The sequence below is a fragment of the Mustela putorius genome, unplaced genomic scaffold, assembly GCF_011764305.1.
Source record: "Mustela putorius furo isolate JIRA1106 unplaced genomic scaffold, ASM1176430v1.1 tig00000179_pilon_pilon_pilon, whole genome shotgun sequence".
Taxonomy (NCBI): Eukaryota; Metazoa; Chordata; class Mammalia; order Carnivora; family Mustelidae; genus Mustela; species Mustela putorius.
In genome coordinates this window covers 6065398-6074940 of record NW_025421305.1, presented here as the reverse complement: position 1 = coordinate 6074940, position 9543 = coordinate 6065398, and the positions used below count along the sequence as shown (strand labels likewise).

General features: G+C 32.0%; 1 non-coding gene across 1 annotated transcript; it reads right to left on the bottom strand.

The window, feature by feature from the left end:
• Positions 1 to 5239: 5239 nt before the first annotated feature.
• On the bottom strand, positions 5240 to 5342 carry LOC123391129. The gene has a single exon (XR_006605743.1). It is a non-coding gene; the product is annotated as a U6 spliceosomal RNA (small nuclear RNA).
• Between the last annotated feature and the right edge of the window lie 4201 nt (positions 5343 to 9543).

Here is a 9543-nt window from a genome sequence, read left to right as displayed (position 1 = left end):
GAATTATTATAGTGTGAACTACAATGTAGTAACTCCCAAATTCAGCAAATACAACATTGCCCATACATGGATATGCACACATGCATACACACTCCTAGAGATGACGATCTACTTCTTTCTATTGCTATCACAAAGCTGAATTTTATCATGCTCACTTCATTTTCTTCTTTATTTTATCACCAACATATGATAACTAAATTCTACAGTTCAGTTTTACCTATTTTTGAATTTTATTAGAGTTATTCTCTGGTGTCTTTTTTATTTGGTTCAAAAGTATTTCAAATTCAAGTGTATTGTATACATACCTAGACCTCTCCTCATTCATTTTCTTTGCTGTAGCTATACCTATAGCATTCTTTGCTGTATGATGTTCTATTATATAACAGAACACAATTTATTTATTCATATCTTGGATGATAGAAATTTGGATGGTTTCTAAGATTGGCATGTATAGTACGTAATACTGCTCTGTATGCTGTATTTTTAAATTGAGTTATTTTGGAGATCTTTTCATATTTGTGTGTGTCATATGAATGATAAGTACATCTATATGGTATATAGTCACACTGTATACACATATATAAACACCATGCATAGTCACATGCATTTTATATATATCATGTGCATGCACACACACACACACACACATACACACACACACTCTAACACACAGTCTTTGTAAATGGCTGCATGATTTCCATTTTGTGGACGTAATGTGTTTTTAATTTGCTTTTTACTGAAGGACGATTACACTGTGTTTAGTCTCTTGGTATTAGAAAAAATTCTATTGTACATCCTACTACATTTGTCTTTGCACACATATGCAGTATATCTGGAAAACAAATACCCAGTAGTGGCATTTCTGGTCCAAATAAGTGGTATCTAGACTTCGTAAATGAATAGTGATACTTTTTACTTTTTTCAAAATAAATTACATGAACAAATGCTCTTTTGTGCCACATTCAACATATTCCATTAGGTTTTTTTTTTTTTTAACTTAGCTATTATTTCACTAGTTTTTAATACCTAATAGATGCAGTTTGCTAAATGGGAATATTGGAAAGCCTTTTGGGGGGATGATGGTGTTGACAGAGTATTTTTTTCTTGTAACTGGATATTATTGGAATTATTGGAATAAATTAACAAATTCTAAGACTACGAGAGTCAAGCAGAGACCATTTATTTATTGCTGAGAAGGCTTAAAATTGATGAACCTAGAGAGAAATGTCAATTACCAGCCACCAGACTCTAGATAAAAGGAGCCTCATCTCCTTTGTGGTGGTGATGGTTTAAAATTAATGAGAAGAGGCAAGGAGGTTGTTATTTCAAAGGAAGGTTTCTAGAGATGTTTGCCCCTTTCCATTTTTCTTTAGTCGTGTCATTTGACATTTATGTCTAATAATATGCATCAGCAAAAAACACACTTACACTGCTTGCTAAACTGCACAAATTGAACTTGATCCAGACCAAATTTTGAAATGGCCAAGTTTGTCTTCAGAGCCTATCATTTCCCATGCCATGGCTTCCATATTCAGATTTCTTCATCTCCCCAACTTCAGATTTTCAGGAAATCATGCTGGCCTCTAGCTGATTAAAAGAGCTTCTTTCTCTCTCCCTATAGAAATGCATCTGTCACATGATCCATTAGTTCAGACTTGAAGAGACACTAATTAAGTACAGAGCTGTAGTGTCAATTTATGATTATAAATTATTGCACTAGACCTCCCAAACATTAGTCCTCAGATTATTAACCTCTTGCTTTGTGTGCCCTGAAGATGAGTACATCATCCTCTTGCATTATCTCATCCACGTTAAGAAGGCAGACTCTTTGAAGACTAGTAGGCTTAACTGATTATCAAAATATCTATCTCAAAGGGACCAGCAAAAAGAATAAGTGACAGTAAACTGTAGCTAAGAGGAAAGGAGATGAAGTTCAAGCAGGAAAACACATTTTGGACAAATAGTTTTATGTATCTCCATAATGCATCTGCCATGTGCTAGACATGAATAAACTCTTCCATTTATTTAGAGTAAAACTTAAATTTCTTTGGGAATACTTTGTTATCAGAAAGAGCAATGACTGTTGTTTACTATAAAATTGCTTTTCTTCTGTTTTGTTTGTTTTGAAATTGACAGTAAGATAAGCAAATATGTATATTTTCTTTAAAAGATAGAAAATCTGAGACAGATTATGACAATAATAACCAGAAAAAATGAAGTGAAACCTTGTAGGAATACAGTCTGGTGAAAATAGTTTGACCACCACCAATAAGGTATTTTCAGTTGAGAACTGAGCAATGCTTTTATAGGAAATAATTTTTAAAAAATTTGACTGACCATCAGCCAGTGGAAGATGCTACAAAGTAATACTTATATTAATACTTATTAATACCTATTCTCCATCTATGAAATCATAACAATATCTATTTGCTTAGGTTTTATTTGTAATCCAAGTAATGAGCAGTAAGAAAGTACTGACCAGATCTGAAGACCAAAACCAAATATATAAGTGAGTGAGTATGTGAGTGAGTAACCATTAGTGAGGGAGAAAGGCATTCTCATGATTAACATAATATTCTTGATTCTATTCAGTCTGAGTATCAGTAATCAGCAATATTCAAATGTAGTGACATACTATAGTTTAGTTATGTAGAATCTGTATTCTAAGTGAACCTATAGAACAGTGTAGGAAATGTTTTTTTTGTTTTTTTTTTAAATTTTTTCTTTTTTTTTTTTTCTTTTTTCATTCTTTAGACTACATCTTTACCATGGGAGGTAAAGTTATGAAAAATTGCCATCATTTGGGAACTTAATTCTTGTCTCTTTCATGGATTATTTGTAGGGCTAAATTCCCAGTCCAAACATTTACATTCACTCACTAATCTCATAAACAGCTGAATCACCCCTGAAATATATTTTGTAAAGCAGAAGTCATGGAACAGCAGCATTAAAGTAAAATAAGATTGATACGATGGCCTTGCTTGACAGCTCTGCTCCTATTAGCAGAAGGTTTTTGAGATGGCAGGATAAAGCCCTGGGCAACATATGCTATGACAATCATGGTCATGACCTATTTCTGTTATTTCCTTTAAAGTTGGCTTGCATTGTTAGCAATTTCCTATCCATCTATGAGATATCTCTAAGGCATTGCTAGGGCAAGGATTTCATATATAGAGCTGAAAGTAATGATACGAAAAAGAAAGGAAGAAAGAAAAAAATGGAAAAGAACAGTTGATTAATCATGAAGTATAAGAAGCAATGAAGTGCATTAAAATGAAACATTTTCACTGCATGTATTTAAGAGAAATTTGAATCATATATTCATTTCTCATTTGTTTAACACTTTGATACATCATTTTATATGTCGTCACCTGTCCAGGAGTGTCAAATTCTCTCTGCCTATACAGACATCTAGTAAAGAAAGTCAGTCATTCACTTCCCCTGTCAATTGTCTTTTTCCCATTTCCTATATTTCTTTACAATTCTATATTTCTTTACAATATGCAAAATTCTACATATTGTGTTTTGGGGAAAAAGTGGAAAATGGGTGTTTTAGCTGGTTTGAATATAATATTAGCAACCTATATGTTTAAGTTGATGTGGTAACTTGGAAGATGTATTTTTGATTCAAGTTGTACAGCATAATTTTCAAGAAATTTTTTTTGTAAAATACAATAATATATATTTAGTGTTTCTTGAGTTACTAAGTTCCGTTTTTGCATGTAGAACTCAAGTGTCCTAAAATTGAATGTATTTATTTCTTTATCCTTCAATAATTTTTATTTTACACTTATGTGTACAGCCTTATGCAACATTAAGCAGTTGTACAAAATATGGTGTATTCAAGGAATTTATGTCATGATAGTTATGATTTGATATATGGAGATTTTCAATGCAAAATAGTATGTACTGTTGACATGAGCTTCCATCTTTTCCAAATTCAAAGATGCCTTCAGAAGGTGATGAAATACCAACAAGTGATTATAATGTGGACACACAATCACATGATTTATACTTACATAGATTCAGACTGGAGTAAGTAGATAAACACCATACACAAAAATTCCCTTTAACATTGTAAAACGATGTTAAACTTTTACATAAACATTTAATTTATTTTCCTCAAGGCATTATTTATTTTCTATATCACAACCCCCTCCCAATTTCTTCCCCCAATTCTCCCTAAATGTGGAGTTATCCAAACTGATCCAGTGCCCCTGTAATTAATACATTTTTTTTAACATTGCACATGGGTTGTTTTATTATAATGCTTTACCATAAAGTGGGGATGGGTACTCCTGAGCCAAGAGGGAATGGACAAGTGCAGTTTCAGCTTTTACTGAGATTTTAACTCTGCTTGAATAAATTCTTTTCTTTTTTTAAGATTTTATTTATTTATTTGACAGACAGAGATCACAAGTAGGCAGAGAGGCAGGCAGAGAGAGAGAGAGAGAGAGAGAGAGAGAGGGAATCAGGCTCCCTGCGGAGCAGAGAGCCCGATGCGGGGCTCGATCCCAGGACCCTGAGATCATGACCGGAGCTGAAGGCAGCAGCCCAACCCACTGAGCCACCCAGGTGCCCCAACTTTGCTTGAATAAATTCTTACTAGATTCTTAGATCACCTCATTCGTTAAAACTCTGAAAATTTCTCATCCTTATTTTTTCAATTTCTTTGAACAAATCCTTATGATTTCTTCCTCTGAATTCACTGACTTCACACATTCTATTTCAACAATATAACATGGATTTATTCCCCTCTTGTAGGACAACAGAAATATTTTTCTTCTGAATGTGTCCTTCCAGATATTCAACTGAAGTATAAACAAAATCTAATACATAGTTTATGCTTAGATTAACTCCAAGAGAAGACTTTCAACACTTGGACTGATCAATATAGAGCACTATGGATGGACTGATTAGGGAAGTCATCTATGTTTTACAATCACTCTTCAGCACTCTTTTTCTTACCTTCCCTATTCATTGTCAGAAAAAAAGATGCATGATTCCTTTACTTTACTAAATGTTTTTCAACTAACTGTAATCACTAATTTTTTCAATCATAATTAAGCCAATACCATTTCCTTTTTAAAAGCTAACCTAGGCATTTTCAAAGTCTGGATTTCTTGCAACAAGAGGTTTTAGTTTCATCTTTTTTGTCCAGATTTTCTGAGGTATAATTGACAAATAAAAATAAATTATGTAAATTTAAGATTTACAACATGATATTTTGTTCTTTTTTAAAAATATGTAATCTTTTACATATTTGCATGTCATCCTTGAGTAGGGGCCACATTGATCTCTGTATTGTTGCAATTTTAGTCTGTGTGTTGTCAAAGAAACAATGTGATACCTCGATACATGTAGCACCTGAAATGAATACCATAGTAAAGCTAATCAACATATCACCTCACATAGTTATCATTTATTTATTTATTTATTCACTTTCTTACTTATCTGTTTATTGCAAGAATATTAAAATGTACTCTTTTAACTTGAGGTCCACTTTTAATTCTGCCCAGATAAGCTTTCATGTACTTCACAAAGAAGTTGTTACCAGGAAGACTTTTATTAGTTTCTTTGTCTCTAGAGAATATTATTATAGACTAAATTCATCAGCCTAGGTATTCACATTGTTTTGTTTCATATGAGTACTGAGGGAAAGCACTGTGACCCTAGAGTTTGTCAGCTATGTAATGAAAGAAGGTTATCATTTTTATTTTTACAAGAGTTTGAAATTTATTTAGTGCTGCTATTTTTCATTCACCATATCTACTCACTCAGGGGTGCCATCTGTATATAGTCATATAAACCTTATGTTTACGGGTGCTACAGAATTTAGCCAGTTTACTGAGTAGAAGAAGTTTCCAGGTTAAAGTACAGAAGGAACAAAAAGTCACTCTGGAAATAGTTATACAGTTTCTCCCAAATTAAACATGTGATCTGGCAATTGTATTTCTAGGTGTCTATTCAAAATCATTGAAAATATATGTCTATAAAAACTATGTACATGAATATTAATAATAGCATTATTTATAATAATCAAAAAGTACAAATAACCCAAAAAACCATCAGTTGATTGAAGGCTAAGTAAAATGTGGTATATCCATATAATACAATATTTATTAACCATAACAATATATTACTGATTTGGGGCACCTGGGTGGCTCAGTGGGTTAAGCCGCTGCCTTCGGCTCAGGTCATGATCCCAGGGTCCTGGGATCGAGCCCCACATCGGACTCTCTGCTGGGCAGGGTTCCTGCTTCTTCCTCTCTCTCTTTCAGCCTGCCTCTCTGTCTACTTGTGATCTCTGTCTGTCAAATAAATAAATAAAATCTTAAAAAAAAAAAGAGCAAATACTTTAAAAAATATATATATATATTACTGATTTGTCCCATAGCATTGGTGCAAGTTGAAATATTATGCTTACTGACAGAAATCAGATAGGAAAGCCACATATTTCATGATTGCATGTATATGAAGTATCCAGTGTAAAAATTCCAAAGAGACAGTGGTTGCCAGAGTTTCTTTTTCATATGATGAAAATGTCCTGGAATTAGATATTGTTGCACAATGATGTGAATATACTAAATTCCATTCAAGTATAGACTTTAAAAGAGTGAGTGATATGGTATGTGAATCTTCTTTTATTTTTGAAGATTGAGGACCAAAGGTGAACATGTATATAGATTAAAACATACTATACCTACCTCTGCTTCTGGCCAAATTGGAATAACAGGTATCGATTTATCATTCCTCTTCAAACAACTAAGAACTAAGAAATTGACAAAATATATGACACAACAATTCTCAAGATGACTGGTTATTAGGCAAAAAGAGCAGTATTTTCTGGGAGAAATAAAACAAGAAAGCTTACTCTTGCCACAACTTACTAAGTGGAAAAATATTCCAGAAACAACACAGAGAGGGAAAAGAAAGGCAAAAGCTAGTTAGTGATCTTCCTGAGCTCAGCAGGTATCAATGGGAGTCTGGAGAAGCCAAACCATCTAGGATTAGGAAGCATCTAAGTAAAAAAACCTGTTGAATACAAAAATAAACAAATAAATACCCCCCAAAACAAAAAACAAAAACAAAATCCAGAACTAATAAGGTATTTCAGCACATTTGCAGGATGCTAGTTCATTATTAAAATATCAACTGTATTTCTCTTCACAAACAATAAAATAAAGAAATTGAAATTAAAATTCAGGATCATCAAAAATATTAAATACTAGGGATAAATTTGACTAAAGATTTGCAAGGCTTGTATGCTCAAATCATCACTGAGAAACATTTAAGAAGCCCCGAATAAGTGGAAAGTTATACGGTTTTTATGGATTAGAAGGTTCAATATTGCTAAGATGACAATTCTCCCTAAATTGATCTATAAATTCTATGTGATCCCTATCAAAATCTCTACAGGTTTTGCTTTGTTAGAAATTGACAAGATGATTTTAAAGTTCATATATAAATGCAGAGTACCTAGAATAGTAAAATCAACTTTGGAAAAAGAAGAACAAAGTTGAAAAACTTTTACAGCTAGCATTAAGACTTATTATACAGCTGCAGTAATCATGCCTGTATCATATTCATGTCAAGATAGAAAAAGGATCAATGGAATAGAGAGACTGGATAAAGTCCCACTTGTATATATTCAATTGATTTTTAGCAAAGATGCAAAGGCAATTCAGTGAAGAAACGAACTTATTTCAACATATTTGCTAGAACAATTGGTTTTCTATGTGCACAAAATGCACTATCCATGCCTTGCTCCACATAAAAATATTAATTCAAAATTGATCTTAAGCTTAAATGTGTTTCATAAAACTGTAAAACTTCTACAAGAAAACTTAGGAGAGAACTTTTTTGACTTTCGTAATGCAATTATTTTTAGATATCCATATACCCAAAGCCAACTCCATAAAAAACAAATATCCATTAATTTGATCTCATCAAAATTAGTCAAGACTGCTAAGATAGGAAAAGACAAACCTTGACAGAGAGGAAATATCTGCAAATTACATATCTGATTACAGATTTAAACTTAGAATATGTATAGTACTCTTACAGCTCAATATTAAGAAAACAAACAACCTAATAAAAAAGTGGACCAAAGTTCTTTAGACGCTTCACCAAAGATATTTTATTTTTCATGTGAAGACATAAAAAGACTCAACATCATTAATCATTAGAGAAATGCAAATCAAAACCATTGTTTTGGTACACAAAACTATTAGAATGGCCAAAATAAAAACATTGACCATACTGAGTACTGGTGAGGATATGGTAAAACTTTTAAGTTCTCACAAATTGCCAATGGGAATGTCTAGCCATATGGCCTTGCCAATCCCTTTCTAGGTATTCATGCAAGACAAATGAAAACTTATTCGTATCAAGACACATATACAAACATTTATAGTTATTTTATTTGCAATATCACCAACCTGGGAACAATCCAAATAACAATGAAAAAGTAAAAGTAATAAGTACATTGTGATATATTCACACAATGGCACATTACTCAGCTATAAAAAGGAATGAACTGCTGATGAATGCAACAACATAAATGAACCTCAAATTCATTATAAGTTAAAGAATCTTGACAAAAAGTATATATTTTAATATTTATTTTTGCAATCCATAATTATATATATTAATCTATACTGATCCAAAGTAAATCAGCAGTTGCCTGGGTGAGAGGAGAGACAGTGTGTCAAAAAGAAAAGATAGAGGAGTTACATTGGGATTATGAGAAAATTTGGAGATGTAAAAAATTCATTCACTATTTTGATTATGGTGATGTTTTACAAGTGCATACATATGTCAAAATTTTGATATTATTATATATTATAAACTTGTGTAATTAATTGCACATCAATTGTGCTTCAATAAAGCTAACAGATTTTTTTAATCACACACAAACCACCAATTTTTATATTGTATACCAATTAGTAGATTGTCACAGAGATTAAACCACATTTCAAACTTACAAAGATTATACCCCAAAGAACATAGTCTGATTAAAAAAAAAAAAAAGATTTATTTGTTCAAACAATTTTGGAACTCTCTGATATTGAAAATTCCCTAAGTAGCAATCTCAAGAAGTCATAAATCTATGTAATCTTTCATTAGAAAAACGAAGAGTAAGTTGTCTCTTCTTGCTTCAGAAGCTATAGAAGACACAATCTTGAGCCACACATTTATTTATTTTTTTTTAACTTTTACTTTTTCCAGGCTTATTGAAATATAAATGACTTACAGAACTGTGTAAGTCTAAGATGTACAGCATAATGATTTAACTCATATTGTGAAGTTATTATCAAAATAAGTTTAGTTAATATCCATCATCTCATGTAGATACAAAAAAGAAAGAAAAAGAAAAAGAAAAAAGTTTCTTTTTTCCTTGTGATAAGAAGTCTTAGGTTCTACTCTCTTGACAACTTTCAATATACCATATAACAGTGTTAAAATTAACTGTAGTCATAATGTTGTACATCACCTTCTTTGTATTTATTTATCTTATAACTGGAAGTTTGCATAGTCATC